The sequence below is a fragment of the Choloepus didactylus genome, chromosome 3 (genome assembly GCF_015220235.1).
Source record: "Choloepus didactylus isolate mChoDid1 chromosome 3, mChoDid1.pri, whole genome shotgun sequence".
Lineage (NCBI taxonomy): Eukaryota > Metazoa > Chordata > Mammalia > Pilosa > Megalonychidae > Choloepus > Choloepus didactylus.
The window spans coordinates 129,843,386-129,865,206 of NC_051309.1; the positions used below are offsets into that span (position 1 = coordinate 129,843,386).

At 36.3% G+C, this 21,821-nt stretch overlaps 1 pseudogene; it reads left to right on the top strand.

Annotated features, from left to right (window-relative positions):
• Positions 1–20,148, top strand: part of LOC119530428 — a 44,905-nt pseudogene extending 24,757 nt beyond the window's left edge.
• The last annotated feature ends 1,673 nt before the right edge of the window (positions 20,149–21,821 follow it).

The following is a 21,821-nucleotide window of genomic DNA, read 5'->3' on the forward strand; positions in this document are numbered from 1 at the left end:
CTAGAAAGCATGCAAAAATACAGCTGCATTTTGACCACAGTGACATTACAATCACTTCATCTGTTGATATTATAATCAAGAAGAAGCCTTTTGTTTCAGTCTATAAATGAGCTTTGTGGAACAGGCAGTGTATTTCTTCAGGCTTGAGGATCATCTTGTTGCAAAAGAGATTTAGGTTACTGTCTGGTGAAGTTTAGTTAGCCTGATAATGAGGGCACAAGGGAAAATTTCAAAAAACAGTTGAGTTTTAAAGATAATGTGAATTTAGCTAAGAAGATGCATGGACCACAAACCTCAAAAGACAAGAGTTAGGACTGTGTTCTAACAGCATAGTGGTCGCAGGCAGTTGGAAATGAATCATAAACACAAATGTGAAATAATTCAACCCACACTGCCAAAACAGTACTCAAGTTCCTCCATTTACTAAGAAAGGTGTGAAATAAAATGAAAAGAAATCCCTTTTATTTTTTTAAGAAAAGCACTGACAAAAAATACTAATGTAGAAATCTCATGAGCACTAATCAGACTGGTGGCTTGTTTAAGAGTCTGCTTTTGTTTTGTGCTATTTAGATAATAACTGTTCCCATCTCTTGATTAAATACTGCCAATGATAGATGCATTTAATATACGTTATCTCATTTAATCAACCGGGCATCTCTTGGAAGATAAGAAATCTGCTATTCATTAAAAGGTGAAACCAGGAATCAAACCAAGGCCTTACCAGATGCTAAAGTGCCTGTGTGCTAACCGCTGCCTTGGGCTGCCTTACAGATTTCTGCTAACCTTCAGAAAGAAGTGTACATTATTTTATGAGCTCACTACTGAAAAACTAAGCCAAAGCAAAAGCAGGAATGCATTTAGGTTTTAAAAAAAACCTAAACAAAGCTGATGGATTTTGGAGTCTGAGCTTTGTCTGGCCTCCCTGATTGGTGATGAAATATGGTGAACTTATAAACCTCTCAGAAAAGGGAGACATTTGTGGAAGAAAATATGCAAAACATGATAATCCTTTGGACTGTTGTGCTTATAAAAGACAGCCGTCTCCCTCAGACAACAACAACATTAGTCACGACCTATACATTCCTTTTAAGATACATCATTGAGTTCATTTAAAGTTCCAAAATTTGTTACTCAGCTCAGAAATAGAGTAACAGTTGTTGTAACCAAATTAAGGGCTCCCATCAGCTATCTCATTTATTAACAGTATATTGGAATACAGGAAAAGTAAAGCCTTTGAATAAAGTGTTGTATTCCCATCCTAGAGGATTTGTTGGGAAATAACTTCAGAAATTGATGTTGTACCAATACAAGTGGCTTTCTAGTTAATGAATATGTTTATAGATTCTTCAGTTCTCCTTAATGCCTCGTCTATGCTCTATTCTAGAATTTATTGCATTCCTGCAATTATTTGCTTACATCTCTCTCCTTCACTAGACTGTGAGCCATTGGGTTGTGGGAGTTGTGTGGGTGTGATCCCTCTTTGCACAGTCAGGGCTTTGCATAACGTCTTGTAACCAGTAGACACTTAAATTTTTAAATTTTCACTTTTTGAATATATAGAACGAGGTTTCTGTTCTATGGACCAGACATTTTGGACCAGAGAATTCTTTTTTATGGGGCGCTGTCATGTGCATTGTAGGATGTTTAGCACCATGCCTGGCCTCTGTCCATTGATACCAGTTGTTACCACACACACACACATACACACACACACCCAAGCTGTCTCCAGATATCATCAAACGTCTCCAGGGGGGCAAAATTGTCCCTGGTGAGTACCATTAACTTGGAAGAACACACAAACACACATGCATAAAAACATGATGCTTTTAATTTACTAATTTATTTTTTCAAATTTCTTTGCATAGGTAACAAGTATGCAGAATACAAAAATCAAAAGTACAAAATTATATATAGCAAAAAGCAGATCTCTCTCACTCTCCTGTCCTCCAGCCAGTTTCTTGTGTACTTTTCTAGGCCAAAGGTGTTCAACACAGATACCACTAGATACATGTGGCTGTTGGACATTTGGGATGTAGCTTGTCATAGTTGAAAGTGCTAAGTGTAAAATACACGACGGATTTTGAAGACTTAAAATATATCATTAGTAATTGTTTTATATTTACATTTTGAAATGATAATATTTTAAATATGTTGGGTAAAATAAACTGTATCATTACAATTATTTTCATCTTTTTAATTTTATCTTTTGGGGAATTTAATACTACATACGTGGCTCACATATTTCCACTGTAAAGCAATTAAAAATTTCCCAAGTATATATAAACACATAAATATGTGAATATAAGCAGTTTTTAAAATTAGCACTTTCATATACATTATTTTATTCTATACTTAACATTTAACATAACAGATGATACTTAGATACTTAATGTTCATTGATTGGGTAAAAAAATAATTGCATGGCTATATGTCATGGTTACATACATACATACATTACATATTCAGTGCATTTTACATAGGACCTTTATTATTTGAGAAGTTATAGATTTATAAAAAAATCATGCATAAAGTAGAGTTCCCTTTACATAGGACTTTGACATATTTTATTTGATTCACCTAACCTTGTGATATAAATATTTTTATTATGACCCTCATTTACCTCATCTTTTAAATGGGTATAATAACAATATGGTTTTGAGAATTAAATGAATGGTTGTGAGTATTAAAAGAGCTTATAATTTAGAACAGTGCTTGTCAGATTATAAGAACCATATATCATCCCCATCCTTCTCCTCCTCCTTACTATTGTTTCTGTTATTACCATATTTTAAGGATGAGGAAACCAAATTTCAGATAGGATATTGCCCCTAGGTTATACATCTAGCAGTATGGCAGGTCAAAATTGGAACCTTGTGCTTTGACTTAGAATTTCATGCTCTCATCTCCATTTTATGCTGCTTCATTATATTGATGTAAGAGAGAAAGAAAGTGTGCCAGTTTGAATGTATTAGGTCCCCCAGAAAAAGCCATATTCTTTGATGCAATCTTGTGGGACAGACATATTAGTGGGGATTAAGTTGGAACATTTGGATTAGGTTGTTTCCATGGAGATGTGCCCCACCCAACTGTAGGTGATAACTCTGATGAGATATTTCCATGGAGGCATGGCCTCACCCACTCAGGGCGGGCCTTGATCAGTGGAGCCATACAAATGAGCTGACAAACAGAAGGAACTCAGTGCAGCTGAGAGTGACATTTTGAAGAGGACCTACAGTCAAAAGGGACACTTGGAAGAAAGCACAGGAGCTGCAGATGAGAGACAGTTTGAAGACAGCTGTTGAAAGCGGACTCTTGCTCCGGAGAAGCTGAGAAAGGACAAACATCCCAAGTGCAACTAAGAGTGACATTCTTGAGGAACTGCAGCCTAGAGAGGAGTGTCCTGGGAGAAAGCCATTTTGAAACCAGAACTTGGAGCAGATGCCAGCTACGTGCCTTCCCATCTAACAGAGGTTTTCTGGACACCATTGGCCATCCTCCAGTGAAGGTACCTGATTGCTGATGTGTTACCTTGGACACTTTATGGCCTTAAGACTGTAACTGTGTAACCAAATAAACCCCATTTTATAAAAGCCTATCCATCTCTGGTGTTTTGCATTCCGGCAGTATTAGCAAACTAGAACAGAAAGAAAAAGAGAGAAAGAAAGAAAGAGAGAGAAAGGAGAAAGACATAGTGCCCAGATCTTTGTTTTAAATTCCATTCCCTATAGAAGGAACTAGGCTTCTTGGAAAAATGTTTATTTCCACATCTGGATCAGGAAAGCTCAAGCCTGAAATACTTTGACATGCCAGACAATAAGGAAGTGCTCAATATTGTGGGGCATTTGAAAAGGACATAGAAGCCAGATTGAAGGAGCATCTACTGACAAAATGTGAAAGAATTTGATAGTAACAAAACAAAATGACAGTAATAGATTATAGAATATTGAATTTTAAAAAGAATCCATGAATTTACAGTGATACTAAAAAAAAAAAATGATGGGTGGGAGAAAGAGAGGCTCCCTTTAAAAATAATGCGAAGTAATTAAAGCAGAAGGAATGATAGAATTAGTAAATTGCCATTTTGCAGCCATTCAGGAAAAGATCATCAATGGATGGTAGTTAAGATATTGTTAGGAAACAGGACATTCACAGTTTCAAAGAATCAGCCACACATTCCTGATTAATTACCCAGAAAAATGGTCCCTTTACATTTGCAGAAATCTGGCAGACACCATCTTAACCTAATGACAAAATTTAATATCAATAATAACTGGACAGATTCCATCTTCCTCTTTCCCTCTGATGGCTAAACTTTCTTCAACCACACGCAGGTGGGCAAAATCTTGGTATGTCTGAAGCCAAGCTTTCTAACTGGCCTTTCCTCCTTCTTCCTTACTCCTTTTTCCTTCCTCTATTCCATTCATCAGGCTGAGCTTTCAGGTGGAATGGCCCAAGGATTTGGTTACATAAAGAGAGAATTGAAGATATTAGGAGCAAAGAGGAGTACAAATACGAAAAAAGGAAATTCTAGAATTAGCCCTCTGATTGAATATTTAAACTCAGATAGATAGATAGATAATGTATATAGCCTCAGACATAATTATATAAACAGGAATAAATGTATCTGTGGCTGTATATATACATATACATCCATAGACACATATGTATATTTCCTAACTCTGTCCACTGAGAGGTTCCAGAAGTAAAGAAAGCCCTTTAGAAATAAGCACACCTAGAACAGAGATCTAGTTTTCTAAAATTCATTCTCCACTAAAAGGAACCAGGTTCTCCTGGGAGAAATGGCTGATTCCAGGACTGAGGCAGGAACATCTTGTTGCAACAGAAAGTAAGGAAAGGGTAAAGAATAATGAGGACATATCAAAAGAACACAGGAGCCAGATTGAAAGGGCTCCACTAGCCAATAAAAGACAATTTGAGCAGCAAAATAAATGATGATCTGTATGCCTGTTTGTTTATATTATGTCCCCCAGAAAAAGCCATATTCTTTAATGCAATCTTCTGAGGGCACATGTGTTAGTGTTGATTAGGTTGGAAACTTCTGATTGAATGTTTCCATGGAGATGTGATCCACCCAACTGTGAGTGGCACCTTTGATTAGGGTGTGACCTCTTGATTGAATGTTTCTATGGAAATGTGGCCCTGCCCATTCAGGGTGGGTCTTGATTAGTTCATTGGAGTCCTATAAAAAGCTCAGACAGCCATTGAAAGCAGAGTTTTGCTGATGCTTTGGAGGTACTAGCCCAGAATTTGCCCTGAGAAGCTATAGCTTAGATACATTTTGGAGAACACCATTTTGAAATGCAACCTATGAGCAAGCAGACTCCAGGCACGTACCCTCCCAGCTAACAGAAATTTCCCAGATGCGGTTGGCCTGTCTCCGGTGAAGTTACCATTGTTGATGCGTTACTTTGGACACTTTATGGCCTTAAGACTGTAACTTTGTAACCAAATAAACCCCCTTTATAAAAGCCAATACATTTCTGGTGTTTTGCAAAACAGCAGCATTGGCAAACCAGAACAATCTGGAAGTGAGGTTTGACTTCAGTTTCCCTGAGAAGCTGGTGTATGATAGACATACAAGAAGACAGACTACAGCTCTCCAGGGTCTTCAGCACTAATACCTAGTGCAGATGGAGATGAGACTCTCCACTATGGCTAGAAGAGCTGGAGATATGCTTGAGGCAGGAGAGAAAAATACAAGCGATGGTGCTGGGAAGTGAGGTCAAAAGACAAGCAAACAATGATGGTAATGGATTAAAATCTTTTAAGGAAAGTAGGAATTCATAAGTCCATAACCATATTAATTAATTAATTATGTTAGTTAATTAATCAGGACTTGAAGACCCCATTTTGACCCACAGGACTAGGGATTGGGATTTGAACTTGTCTTTGTTGGGACACAATTCAATCTATCACAAAGGGTAATCTCTACTTCATAGTAAAATGCCATCCAAAAAATCTATAAGGAATGATGGAATTAGTAAATCACCATTATAGTAATAACTTAAGCACGTATAATAAAAAAATGCTAAAACTGATGGATGATAGCATGAGGAGGCATAGGATATTTACATGGTCTCAGAGTATCTTGCTAATTATTAATAATGACAACATACTCATTAATTTTAAAGTGGAGAAACCTGGAAGACACCAACTTAACCAAGTTTTCAAAATTAACATCATCAGATATGGGACAAATCAATATTTTGTGCTTCTTGATATGACACAGTGAGAAGAGCACAGTATCAATGATGTGCTGTTTCTTCCAAAATGCACAAATCATGAGAAAACATTAGGCAAAACCTAAGTGAGGGACTTTCCCCAAAATAACTCTTCAAAGGTAACAATGTCATGAAAGACAGACAAAGACTGGTGAAATGTTTCAGATTGAAAGGAGTTTTTTAAAAAACACATATTAACTGAATGCAACATGTGACCCCAGATTGGATCCTAGCCCTATAAAGGACATTATGGGATAATTGGTAAAATTTGAATGGGGTCAGTGGATTAGATGGTAATATTAAAACAATGTTAGTTTCCTGATTTTGATGGTTGTGGTGTTGCTATGTAGAAGAGCATCTTTATATTTAGGAAAAACACACTGAAATATTAAGGAGTGATAAGGTATCATGTCTTCAATTTATCCTTAAATGGTTCTTTAATGTTAATCATGATAATCTGCATGAAGTTTATATGCAGATTGTGTACCATTTCTGCAACTTTTAAGTATACTTTTGATAATTCCAGTTATTTCAAAATATGAAGTTAAAAATAATAAGACAAAGGGAAAATTATTTATTTAGAATGTCAAAACATGCATCTACATGATTTATAGTTAAAGAAGAATCCACAATGGAAGTTGAAATCTCAGCTGAATGAAATGTTTACTTAACCAAATTTGTGGGATACAGCTAGATGGTAGTTGAAAGGAATTATAAAACTTTAAATACATACTGTTTAGTTTGCTAAAGCTGAGAAAATGCCAATATACCAGAAATGGTTTGGCATTTACAGTGGGAATTTATTCACTTACAAGTTTACAGTTCTGAGGCCATGGAAAATAGCTAAATTAAGGCATCAACAGGACAATATTTTCTCCCAGAAAACTGGCTCCCCGTGATCTTCAGTTTCCCTGTCACATGACCAGGCACGTGGCGATGTCTGCTGGTTTCTCTCTCCTGTCCCAGGTGTTGTTGCTTCTAGCTTCTGGCTTCAGTGTCTTCCTCTCTCAGTTTCTCTGGGACTTTTTTTCTGTGTGCTTCCCTGAATTTTATCCACTTATAAAGGACTACAGTAAGAGGATTAAGACCCACTGGGACAGGCCTCAACTGAAATAACCTAATCAAAAGTTTCCATCTACAATAGGTTTACATCCACAGGAATGGACCAGCTCCGAGAACACTATCCTTTCTAGGGTACGTACAGCTTCAAACTATCACACATATATTGGAAAATATTAATATAAATATAATGGGACAAACTGTATGTGAGAAAGAAAGTAGACTATCTTTTTAATATTCTTGTCAAACTATTCAAACTGATTCTAATCATGAGGAAACAATCAGACAAATTGAAATTGTGGGACATTCTGCAAACACCTGGCCCAGATGCTTAAAAAATGTCTGTTAAATAAAAGTCAAGGAAAAAAAAGAACACTTCTAGAATAAGAAACTCATCATGTAAATGCAATGCCTGATCTTTCTTTGGGTCTTTGAAGTTTTTTTTTTTTAAGCCCTCAAAGTTATTATTTGGACAATTCTGGAAATTTTAATATGGGCTGTATAAGCGATATAACATTACTGTATCAATGTTAAATTTCTTGATTGTGATAATAACACATTATTTTGTTTATGTAGAAGAGTATTCTTCTGTAGGAGATATACACTTGGAAGTATTTAGGGGTGCAATAATAGATAGATTAGGTAGATAGATGGGTAGATAGATACATATAGAGTGAGACAGATAGATGATAGATTCATAGATTAGACAATTAGATAAACAAATGATAAACGTGGGAAATGTTTACATTTGGAGACCTAGGGGATGAGTATACTCAGTACTGTGTTCATTGTATTGTGGTTTTTTTTTTTTTCAATGCTTCAGACAGTTTGAAATTTAAGAAACATTCGTTAAGCACTGTGTGCAGGAATGTAAAAACGAATAAGCAAGAGTCCCTTCCCCAAGGAAATCCTAGTTTTGTGGAAAGAGGGAGCATGAACAAATTTTTACAGTACATAGTCATAGATGCATGAATACAGATATAAATATATATATACATATACAGAGAATGGGGAGTGAATTTTGTTAATAAAAATTTATCATTGTAGAAAATATCAAACATAAAGACTTAGAAAATGTAGATTCTCATACACCACAGTCTAGAGATAATTATTGTTGCATTTTGTTGATTTGATTTCCTTTTACTGCTTTATCTGTGTATTAAACATGTTTATCTTTCAATTTCTCCCTTCCCTCCCTTTTCTTCTTTCTCCCCGTTTCCCTCTTCTCTCTCTTCCCCCAGTGGGTGAGAGTACGAAATTGAAGTCCTTCTGTGTTTCCAGTTTTGTTCTGTAACTTTTCCGCTAATTTTATCATCATATTGAATATTTTCCTTGCCGTTAAAGTTTCTACAAAACATACATTTTAATGGCTGCATAATATTCAATTATATTCTCCCATTATTGAAGATTCTGATCATTCCCAAATTTTCTCTATTATGAATAATGCCAAAGGAAATGATTCTGAGGAAAAGGGTCTGAATAGTGGAGAAAAAAATACTGACCATATTATGTAAGAAAGCTCTGATATATTCCTTTCTCTTGTTTTATAACGCAAGATGATACAACTTACCTAATTTTCCAGTTAATTAATTTATATTCCCAGTATATGCCCAAATAGTTTACTATACTAGCTACTAGCAATATTTAATAATGAAATAACAATGTAACTACCATAAGGTTATATGCTAATATTAAATATTTGAAGCAAATGTGAAATCATAATCTCTTTACTTATTTTTCAACTTCTGAATGGAAGCATCTACCTAAAATGCATTTCAAAGAAACATTTTATTATGTTAAAATATTTATTTAATATCTCTTATTTACTTAATATCCATCTCCCTCTAACCTTCTCCCCAAACTTCTCTTCTATGGATTTTACTCTTTATATGGAAATGTCTGGGTATATTTGCATAAGTATTTCTGAAAGATGAAGTCCCTAAAAGATTCAACAAAGACAATTTTTTTCAACCGTCTGTTTGGAGAAAAAATATAGTGCTGATTGGTGAAGTTTGGAGGGGGAAGCTCTCTCATATATCATCGATGGGGAGTGTAAATCAGTAGACCTTTTTGTACAATGATACCTACAAAATTTTTAATATGCATAACCACATTCTTACTCTTACATCAAGGTTTTCAGAACATGCATAGACAACTTTAATTATTCTTGGGAGGCAGAGAATAACATGGATAAGGGTAACACTAAAATCCACTGATAATCTATGTACCCACAAGCTTTGATCTCCTCTTTCATTAAGGATTTTATTCCATCTGCCAAGAAAAAGCAAAATGATGGACAACGTGCCCCTCCCCCCCTGCTTTACTGCAACTCCAAACTACTCTTGACAGAGATGCTAATGGCCAGTGAAATGGGAAAATAGTCAGCAGCAGTGAGACAGAGTGAAAACAAATACTCGTATAATCCCTGTGCTGGTTCAGACCTATTATGTCCCCCAGAAAAGCCATGTTCTTTAATGCAACCTTGTGGGGGCAAACTTATCAATCTTTTTGATTAGGGTGTGACTTTTTGATTAGGTTGTTTCCATGAAGATATGATTCACCTAACTGTAGGTGAGACATTTTGATTAGATCATTTCCATGGAGGTGTGGCTCTGCCCATTCAGGGTGGGTCTTGATTAGTATACTGGAGTACTTAAGAGAGCTTAAGAGCTGGCACAGATGCTGAAGCTTGGAGACATTTAGAGATGCAGACAGCAGGACATTTAGAGATGCTAAGCTAAGAGATGAAGCCCAGAGTTTGCCCCAGAGAAGCTAAGAGAAGACCCCCAGATGCTTAGAGAGAAAGACCCTGGAAGAAAGAAGCAAGGATGCACAGGAACTGAGAGTGGAGCAAAGACAGAAACCCAGAGACATTTTGTTTTGGAGTAACCATTTTGAAACACAACCCAGGAGCAAAGAACCCCAGACACCAGCCACGTGTCTTCCCAGCTGTGACAGAGGTGTTCCGGATGCCATCAGCCTTTCTTCCCTGAAGGTATCCATTTGTTGATTCCTTAGTTTGGACACTTTTATGACCTTAGAACTGTAAATCTGTAACATAATAAACCCCGTTTGTAAAAGCCAATTCATTTCTGGAATTTTGCATAGCAGGAGCTTTAGCAAACTGGAACAATCCCCAAATGGGAAAGTCAGCTGCTGAATAATTAAGGTTCAACTATGCAGCAGACGAAAATTATGCCTAACAAATCCTTTCTGCTCAGTCCTTTCATTATGTCATACAAAATGGATTGTATAAAGTAAGTCTGTCCACAAATATTTTACAACAGAGGAAACCCTGGAGTCTCTTTGGGAATTCCAAATGAATTCAATATTCTAAATTAGAGAGAGGAAAGTGTAGTTAGAAAGTTGCCAAATAGTTGACCAGTATTAAGGTCTCTAATGTTTCTTCAGAGATTACCTTTATGCTATCTTTATTCCTATAAAGAAATTGTACCAAATCAAATAAATTAATTACATACACAGAAGTCATTTTACCACCCTTCAAATGTCCATAAATGGCAACTTAAGTGGAAATGAATCAAAGCTTTATACCTCTCAGAGTCAAAACCTAAAATTTTCTTAATGAGCAGAGCTGCCTATTGGGTCACTACAGCTAGTTTTTTCCCCCTTTGAATCCCTGAAGAGATGAAATGTTTTCTTTTTTATAGCCTAGGCACAGTTTCCCTAATATATTTCCTAAAATTTTACTCTAGATATAGTAAAAATATTTTGACATTTTTGGGTGTATGTGTGTCTCAGAAACTGCGTAACGAGGACTGTGACAGGTCAGCAAGGTGAGACAGTATAGGTCACTAACCTTCTAAAAGGTATATTGTCAAATATACGACAGTTATTTACATTCAAGATCCCCAAGAATTTATGAAAAGAAACCAGCATTGTCTTTTAGCTGTTACTCTTTATACCTGGATTCTCGATTTTATGTTCAAATGTAACTACTGAGTTGGATAAGATTTATTTTATAAATGTCTTGGCCTCTGAAAACATTTCTTTTTCTGACTAAGTTATTTATATATTTTAATTTATGATTTTAGTTATTTTTAAATGGGGCACCTAGCTTTTCAACAATAGTCAGCATAAACAATGAGGTTGACTTAAAAATTTTAGCCACTTGGTGACTCCTGATAAAGTATAGCAGTTTTAAATTTGCCAAATTCATTATCTACCCTTTGCAATCATGTCTTTTTACTCTCCTAGATCATTTTATTTTCCTTAAAAATTATTGGGCATTGTTATATTCTTTCCTTTCTCCCTAGTAGATTCAACATAGATACTTAGCAAACATTTAAAAAGAGTCAACTACTCATCTTGCCTAAGGTTAGGGCAAATTCAATGTAGTTCAATTCTTGAAGCTCCATTATAAAATAGAAACCTAGGGGAGACTGCATAGTCAAATTAGTGGGTACAATATTATAACTAGATGATTTATGACTCGTTTAAGAACTTGGCATTTACAAAGTATAGAAAACTTTATTATGAAGATCTAACAATTGCAAACATTTCTTTCTAAGCCAGTAAAATTGGGCTCAAAATTATAGAAGTATAGATTTGATTACTGGAAGGGCAATTGTTAAATTACTTAATTTAATCACTTCATTTTACAAATGAGGAAACTGAGGTACAAACAAGTTAAATGACTCTTTCCAAATCTATACATTTATATTGTAGTAAAGATGTGACTGGAAATAAAGAAGCCAGACTCAGTTCAATATTCATTTTAGTGCAACATACCATCTCCCTTATATGAATAGTATATATTTGTATTCTAAAAATTCATTAGCTTCAAAAAAAAAAGAAGAAGAAATAAATAAACATTTGCCAGTATATTATAAAGTTAGCATATAACACTCGATAATATCTTGACATTTACCTATTCAATCCAAATGTTTTAATAAAGTATACTTGGTAGTAATGATTTTGGTTATCACCATCTTAAAATTTAAAATTACTTTATGAAATTTTCCTCTCTCAATAATCTTCTAGGAGCAAGGCATAACACATTTTTTGATCAATCATTCCTTTTCAAAATAGTAGCCTTAGTAACATCTTAGAGGTGTCAATAAACAATTTTTATTGCGCATCCTTGGTGGTTGGGCTAGGAACTATTCTAGGCTGTGAGAGGGTCTCTGTTACTATGGAGCCTACATTCTAATGTGAGCATGGGCACGTGTGTGTGTGGTGGGGAGGGGAACAAACAAACAAAATAAAATATCATAGAGCAATAAGGGCTGTGAAGAATAAATGGTATAATAGAGAGGAGCTATAGATGACTTTAGATTTGGTTACCAATAAAGGTTTCATCAGGAATTGAGGATTAAAAGATAAAAGAGGCTTAAATACTTGGTGTAAACCATGCCAATCAGAGGGAAAAGCAAGTGCAAAAGGTTTAAATTGTGCATATGGAAGACCCACCCAAGAAACAGTGAAAATAAGGCAGCATATGAGAAAGTTTTATCATTAAATCTGCCATGTGTTCACAAACCCAATGATTTGGGGCATGTTTTTTATTCTCTTTTGTACTTCATTTCCTGTGGTACAAAATGAGGGAGTAAGATTGAATTATCTGCCAGAACTTGAAACTTGTCTAACTCTGGCCCTGGTTGAATGATGTGGTTCTCTTGTTATTTCTGAGTTAAACGAACGACTACTGAGAATATGCCATAGAGAAGACATAACTCCAGGCGCCTGGGAGATAAAAAGATGAATACGAGTGGGTTCCTATCTTCAAGGAGCTTTCAATCTAGTCTGGTTGGAGGAGGTTTGGGCATAAAGACAGTTGTATTTAGCTTTTGTGTTAGATACTTGTTTCCTCATCTCTTCCAGACCAGTCCAAAAATGGACCTCCCTTGTCCTTTTTCCTATGCAGCTCCTAAATCCCAATTACCAGCTCTTTCTTATGCAGAGCAATTCAGAATTGCTTGAGCACTCTCAAAACTAAATCCCAGGGACCCACAGGTCCTGGAGATCTAATCCTGGATGGAGTTTATAATGACCCATCAATGGGTCTCTTCTTTTGGGTAGAGTCTTCTATGAAAGCAGGAGTTTTAGCTTATCTTTTCATCCCTGGAACCTAGTTGAGTGCCTGGTATATTACATATACTCAAGAAACTCTGGATGAATGAAAGCTGTGCAAGATATAAACAGGTGGAAAAATGGAGAAAGCGAATCCTAGGCAGAGGGTTCGGCATGAAATAGCAGTCTTTTATGCATGCCATTTTTGGGGAGCAGTGAATAATCTGGTATGCCCACAGCATGGAGGGATTTAGTAGATTAGACCAGAAAAGTGAAGGCCAGGCAGTTGTATTATAAGACGTTAAAGGATAGAAAAAGATGTGTCTCCTGAACATATGCCAAGTACTTAAAATTTTTTTTTTAATAAATGAGCAAAGGTTGCGGAGGTATATCTGGTAATATATTGCACTAGATGATCTTAAAACCTTCCTACTACAAAACATTAAGACATTTCTCTATCTGGATAAAATATAACAAATGCCCTTTTTAAATGCATAGATGAGCTTAGAAGAAAATAAGAAAAATCCCCAAAGATCAAAAAACAAACAAGAAATTGTAAATTTATTGTATTTTGACATACAAAGACTTTGTTGGATTCGGTGATTAAGGGATGCTATAGTTTACCAGGGCTGGCATAACAAATACCTCAGATTGGTTGGCTTAAAACAACAGAAATATCTTGTCTCACAGTTTTGGAGGCTAGAAGTCCAAAATGAAGGTATTGGCAGGTTATGTCTCTCTGAAGTCTGTAGCATTCTTGCGGTGGCTTGCCAGCAATATCCAAAACTCAATCTGGCTTGCCAGCAATATCCAAAACTCAATCTCTCCCTCAATGACATGGCAATCTGCCTCCTATCTCCTCCTCACTCCTACTACCATGTACAAATTCCCCTGCTTTTAAGGTCTGCATTTATATTGGATTAAGGCCCACCCTGATTCAGTTTGCCTCATCTTAATAGAACTTCAGAGACCTTATGCACAGATGAGTTCACCCCCACAAGGCTGAGGGGTTAGAACCTGAACATGACTTTGTAGGGGAGATGATTCAAACCACAACAAGGGGCTTAGGTTTTAATACCCAAGTAGGACTTTGGCCAGTGCCTCAATTCTTGCCCAAAGCTGAGGCTAAACCTCAGTAAAAGGGCAAGTTAGAGAAGCCACCCTGCCAGCTCAAGAAGAGCACAAGCTACCCTGGAAATTCATAAGAATTCACAAACCACTGTATTTTGGGGTGTTGGTTCCTTTATTTGCTACTCAAGGCCAATCGGATGGTCTCTTTCCTGGGATTTTGGATTTTGAGCAGACTGGAACAAAGGCAGGAAAGACAGTTGGCAGCTCACTCATTCCAGTTGAAACACACCAGGAGACTCCAGGAGTGCCTGTCACCTGAACCCGCTCACCCTAGAGCTGGTTTTAGCTCCTGTCCATTTCTGAATCTATTTTTCAAATGATCCATCAATTTTGTGACTTATCTGCTGTCTTTTCAACAAATGCCTCTATTTGCTTAATTTTGCCAGAAATGATTTTGCTGCTTGCATCCAAAATAGTGTATTTTTTCCTACTCTCACAGTAGTACAAATACTCTGTCACCTGCAGGAGATGCAAAAGTAATTGTTTTCTTTATAAGACAGGTATTGTAGAACAAGACTAGGGAATTACTTTTTTATTCATATGGCCTTCAGTGCCAGCGAGAAGCTATGGTGAATTGTTCTAATAGGTCCCTTAGTAAAGATAATTTGTATTGTAAAGATACAATAAGCTTTGGGTATCTCTTTATACCAAAGACAGAAATGTGCATATGTGTAAGTATACAGTGTGACTGTGCTGAGTGAGGCAGAAAGGGGCTGGAAAAGGAGGGCTAGAGTGGAAAAGAGAATATTCAAGGGCATGAGTATATTAACCGGTTCACCACTCAGTGATGCGTAGAACAAAGGCTTCAGTTCTAAGGCTAATAAGAATGATGTTGAAGATTCTTTATCTATTGTTTCCAAACCCATTTGTAGTTACTTTACAAATGAGAAAAAAAACAAATAAACAAAAATAGTTACTGCTGTTACTGTGTGTTCAAATTCGTCTGCTTTAGAGGTCCAGTAACCAACAATGAACATAGTTGTGGATTTTAATAAACATTTGTTTAAAATCTATTCTATTCCTCTCACCATTGAATTTTGGGAACTTATGGTAAACATTGTGACAAACGTGCTTCTATACAGGCCTAAGAATTGTTGGAGAAGAAAACTGACAAAGTTTGACCCTGGCCTCCTTCCTATTTTTTTTTGTAGGCTTACCTTTCTAAACACTTAAAAAAGTACTCTTTGAATTGTTGAGAATCCTTGTATTTTGAATATTTTAATTATATATTATTCACTGCCAGAGGGTACTTTTAAAGAGCTTAGTCTCCTTCATATTTTTTAAGGCACTGGAAAGAAAAAAGGTTTATTTTTTAAGAAGTTTTGAGATTCATATTTCTTTCCCATATGGAATTATGAAAAGATTTTACAGCTTCAATTTTTTAAAGATATAATAATATCTTATATTATAATATAATATATATATATATATAAATAATAATATAATAAAGATATAATAAAAATATGCAAGATACTCAGCCTTGGCCTATTTACAGAATTTGCAATATTTTGTTTTATATTATTTCTGTTCTATCAAATCAAGGAACAAAAAGTCTTCACTGTTTACTCACCCAATATTCATTCATTTAATGAAGATACATTTATTGAGCACCTACTATTGCCAAGCTGTGAGTAAAGCAGTGAAGTAAAGAAATGTCCTCATCTCGTGGTGCTTAGTCTTGCAAAGGATGGCATAAAATAAACATAAAAACATAAAAATATATTATAAATTAAATGGTGATAAATGTTATGGAAAAAAATAAAGCAGGGCAAAGGGACAGCTTGCTCAGGATCTTCACTATTATGGCTTATAACCTTATTTTGGAAATCAACATAATTAAGGATCATGCTAACAACTTCCAATGACCAGGTCCTTCAAAGAATCTACCATATACACACACACGCATACACATAGACTCTTAGAAAAGATGGTGTTCAGATTTGACCTGATGATGAATTATTTCTCTAAGCACAATGCTATATGGCAATATGTGATTTGTGAATTATGAAGCTAAACAAATATGGCTTACTTTTCGAAATATTGGAAGTTCCTCACTTATAGGCAAATTGTAATTCTAAAAGTTCTTTTGTAATTACGTATTTGAGCATCTCTGAAAAAGTTTTCCTTTAGAAACGATAGCAAGAATAAGGATAAACATCCAAGTTTATTTTTGGCTGAAATGCAACTTATTCAAAATTAAAGAAATAGTAGAAAAAGATGATTTCAATTACAGTATTAAATGCAGTGAAAGTTCTATACAAATGAATTAATTTTTTTTTTCGTGAAGTCTGTTACTGAAGAAAATTGGGTTCATTTAGAGGGAAATGAAATGACAGATGAATCCTTTCCTGAGAACTTTGAAGGGACTTAGAGACATTATCAAGCTCTTTAGAGGCTGCTAGAATTATTTCTTTTATCTAATTGTATTCTAAAGTTATAATCTTCCTTTATTTTTAAGAAACCACATTATTAGTTGTTTTCATTTCCTAGGCTGCCCCTGCAAATATCAGCAAATGGATTGGCTTAAACAGTAGGAATTTACTACCTTACAGTTTTGAGGCCAGGAAAATGTCCAAATCAATGCATCATCAAGGTGATGCTTTCTTCTAGAAGACCAGCTGCCAGCAATCCCTGGCTTCTTGCCACATAGCAAGGCACATGGGGGAATCTGCTGGTCTCTCCCTTCTCTCGGGTTTTATTGATTTCAGCTTCTTGCATCCATTGCTTTCTCTCTGTGTGTCTGCATTTCATTCTCTTATAAAGGACTCCAATAATAGGATTAAGACCAAACCTGATTGAAGTGGACTACACCTTAACTGAATTGACCTCATCAAAAGGTCCTACTTACAATGGGTTCACACCCATGGGAATGGATTAAAGTTAAGAACATGTTTTCCAGGGGTATGTACAACTTCAAACCACTACATTAGTGTATAAGTTATGATTAGAGAGCTGCCCCCTCCCCAGATATAACTAAGAGGAGACAGAAAAAGAGATTTCTGAAGAATATTTAATGAAGTAGGAAGAAAACAAAATATGTTCACTGAGAAAGAAAAAAAAAGTTGGTAACAAGACTTAATAATCCTGTATATGTTTTTCTATTAGCATTTAAACCAAAAATTTCAGAAGTGTTATCTCTGAGTAGAATAATTGAAATTTTTATTTTTTTATACTTTAAAAAATTCTAAAATGTGCATTATTGATTTTATAATTTTAGGGGTAGTTTTCTGAGTACAGATTGCATAGGAAAAGTGAATAAGGAAAGGGTTTTAGAAGTGACTATGTTAAACAGGTATTTTTAAAAATGGGTATAAAAAATAAAATTACCAAGAAAGAAGCAACTGAAAATGATCTGTGCTTACGTAATGAAACAACTTGATGGTAAAGCCACTGTGGGACAGAAAGACACAGAGAACCCTAAGATCTCAGGACAAATAACAAGTTCCTATACTAAATTTCCTCTATGAAGATACCTGATGGAGACCCCATTTCCCTGACTGGATCCTGACTAAGTAACAGTGTTACTTTTCTTCTAAGTAGTGGTATTCCCTAAATAATAAAAATCAGATGTATTAACATCCTACCTCTTGTATATTGAGCATTTTTCTGGCTCTCTCTTCCTATGCACACCTTGTATAATGTATTTCCCTCTCATCTTTCACCAGCGACTTCAACCAGTAACCAAACAGCCATGGGCCAAGAGTGAAGCCTGGACTGGGATCAGAAAGGAGTTGACTCTGTCTTAGGAAGAAGATTACGGAGGCAGAACCTTCATTTAAAAGTTGATGAAAAATTCCAACTAGGAACAGTATGTCCTAGAATGCAGTGTTTGTTACTGCGTGCTCACGCTAGTGTTACAGGTCATCAGGAGCATCTAATCTAGGTTCTCCATTCCTGCTAGGCAGCAAAAATTTTTACTAGAACTCTGCTCTTAAATGAGTCCCACCATAGTGCAAGAATCATAACATAATTGTCAAACATTCCCTTACATTTTGGAGTTGTTTCTTTAATTGAACTTCAAGAAGCAGTAAACTAAAATGTGGGTGGTTTTCTAAAAATATCAAAGATTAAATAGATGGCTTTGTTAAAAATATTGAAATAGAAACGTAGTTTCTCCTATAATTCTTTCCCTTATCTTCCTAATTGGAAAAGAAAGGCAATAAATTTTTAAAATGTAGTTACAGTAAAGATAAAAGTTTTAATGCACTATCCTTCATTCTGTCCCACAAGTAGATAGAGAACTAAATGTTTCACATAGTGGACCAGTGAAAGAGGTGGGATTCAAAGCCACTCCTGTGTCTAAGAAATTGCTGTCTCAAGGCTATCTATCTCCTTTTATGCCTCTGGTGGCAAAACTTCAACAATTACATCAATGTTAAAGTAATGTAGAACCAGATGGGATGATTTCTGAAACCAACAAAAAAGGAGGCATGCTTAGTGACCTTGCATCCCTGAGCTAAGGCAGAACAATAGTAGGCCTTGTCTTAGTGGACGCAAGCAGTGAAACCTCCTCCACTGCTGTAGAATGTTGATCTATGGAAAATGCAGATGGATTTCAGAAAGGGGCAGACTGGAGACCCACTGTCTCATCAGAAGTGCTATTAATCATTTTAGAATTTTGCTGTCTACAATTTCCCTCAAAGTTTTCCAAACTTCAATTCACTCAAGATTGAATCCACCAGCAAGTTTCGTTAGCTTACTCCTTTCTGCCTGAGGACACTGCTGAGAAGCATCAAGTTCTTTCTTTTCACTACCATCAAGTCTAAATCGAGTCTCCTAAAGAGCCTGAACAGCTGTGGAAGTTCTTCATCAGAAGGTTAAGCTTTGAAACAACCGATGATAGTCTGAGGAGCCATTTTTAGCCATAGGGAACACTTTCAGACTGTGTGGTAATGAAAGATCCAAACATCCAGCGCTCCAGAGGCATTGGATTCATCACGTATGCCACTGTGGAGGAAGTGGATGCTGCCATGAATGCAAGGCCACACTAGGATAGAAGATATGGAACCAACGAGGCTGTCTCAAGAGAAGACTCTCAAAGATCAGGTGCCCACATAACTATGAAAAAAATCTTTGTGAGTGGCATTAAAAAAAGACAATGAAGTATATCAGCTAAGAGGTCATTTTGAGTAGTTTGGGAAAACTGAAGTGATTGAAATCATGACTGACCCAGGCAGTGGCATTAAGAGAGGCTTTGCTTTTGTAACCTTTGATGACCATGATTCTATGGATAAGATCGTTATTTAGAAATACCGTAGTGTGAATGGCCACAACTATGAAGTAAGGAAAGCCCTGTCTAAGCAAGAGATGGCCAGTGCTTTATCCAGCCAGAGGTCAAAGTGCTTCTGGAAACTTCGATGATGGTTATAGAGGTGGTTTTGTTGGAAATGACAGCTTTGGTCATGGAGGAATCTTCAGTTGCTTGGGGTGACTTTGGTGGCAGAAGAGGTGGTGGTGGATATGGTGGCTGTGGGGATAGCTATAATGGAATTGGTAATGATGGAAGCAATTTTGGAGGTGGAGGAAGTTACAATGATTCTAGCAATTATAACAATCAGTCTCCAAATTTTGAACCCACAAAGGGAGGAAAGTTTGGGACAGAAGCTCTGGCCCTTATGGTGGTGGAGGCCAGTGCTCTGCCAAACCACAAAATCAAGGTGGCTATGGCAGTTCCAGAAGGTTTTAATTACTGCCAAGAAACAAAGCTCCGCAGGAGAAAAGAGCCAGAGAAGTGATAAGGAAGCTACAGGTTAAAACAGATTTGTGAACTCAGCCAAGCACAGTGGTGGCAGGGCCTAACTGCTAGAAAGAAGACATGTTTTAGACAATACTTATGTGTTTGGGAAAAAAACACAAGCAAGGTTTGCTGGTTTGAATGTATTATGTCCCCCAAAATGCCATTATCTTTTAAGTAATCTGTGTGGGCAGACTTATCAGTGTTGATTAGATTGTAATTCTTTGAGTGTTTCCATGGAGATGCGTGCCACACAACTGTGGGTGATGACTCTGATTGGATAATTTCCATCGAGGTGTTACCCCACCCATTCAGGGTGGGTCTAAATTAAATCACTGGAGCCATATAAATGAGCTGACAAACAGAAGGAACTCAGTACAGCTGAGAGTGACATCTTGAAGAGGAGCTATAGCCAAGAGGGATACCTTGAAGAATGCACAGAAGCTGAGAGAGTAGCTGCAGATGAGAGACAGCTTGAAGATGGCCGTTGAAAGCAGACTCTTGCTCCGGAGAAGCTAAGTGAGGACAAACACCCCAAGAGCAACTGAGAGTGACATTTTTTGAGGAGCTGAAGCCTAGAGAAGAATATCCTGGGAGAAAGCCATTTTGAAACCAGAACTTGGAGCAGATGCCAGCTACGTGCCTTCCCAGCTAACAGAGGTTTTCCGGACACCATTGGCCATCCTCCAGTGAAGGTAGCCGATTGTTGATGACTTACCTTGGACACTTTATGGCCTTAAGACTGTAACTGCATAACCAAATAAGCCCCCTTTATAAAAGCTAATCCATCTCTGGTGTTTTGCATTCCAGCAGCATTAGCAAACTAGAACACGAGGACTGTACTTATGACTCATTGTACAACAGGTTATTTTAGTTTCTGTTCTGTGGAAAGTGTAAAACATTCCAACAAAGAGTTTTAATATAGATTTGTGGGGGTTTTTGCACCATGCTGTTGATTGCTAAATATAATAGTCTGATCATGATGTTGAATGAATGTGTCTTTTTAAAAATGTGCTGTGTAAAGTTAGTCTATTCTGAAGCCAATCTTGATAAACTGCCTCAACAGTGTGAAGTTAGGGTGATGCCAGTTTCCATTCAAAATTCATTTACAATTTTAGAATACTACTTATGGGTAGAGAAGCCTTTTGTCTTCAGAAACCTTGGTGTAGTTGAACTAACAGTTACTGTGTTGTGACTTAGAGTCCATCAGGAAAAAGGGTCACCTAAGCAAACTTATGGAATTTTTTTGCTTATAAAAATGATTGTTGGCACATCCTATGCAATATATATAAATTGAATAATGGCCACCACATAAAATTATAGATGGGAAATGAAGTTTTGTATCATCCATTATCATGCATAATCAATACACAATTTGGTATCCTCTTGGGGAAAAAAAAAAGATAGAATCCATCATGTCAATAGCATAACATGGCTTTATCTATTTCGGATGTATTTGTATAACTATACTGTGGTAAATTTGTAGATCTTCAAAGAACTTAGGAGTTGTGCAAGCACAGCTTAATCCCATTTTAAGTTCCTATTAGGTAGGAACATTATTATCTCAATTTTACAGAAGAGGATTGCTTCTGTAAAATTGCTTTAGGTTTGTGACTTGCCTAAAG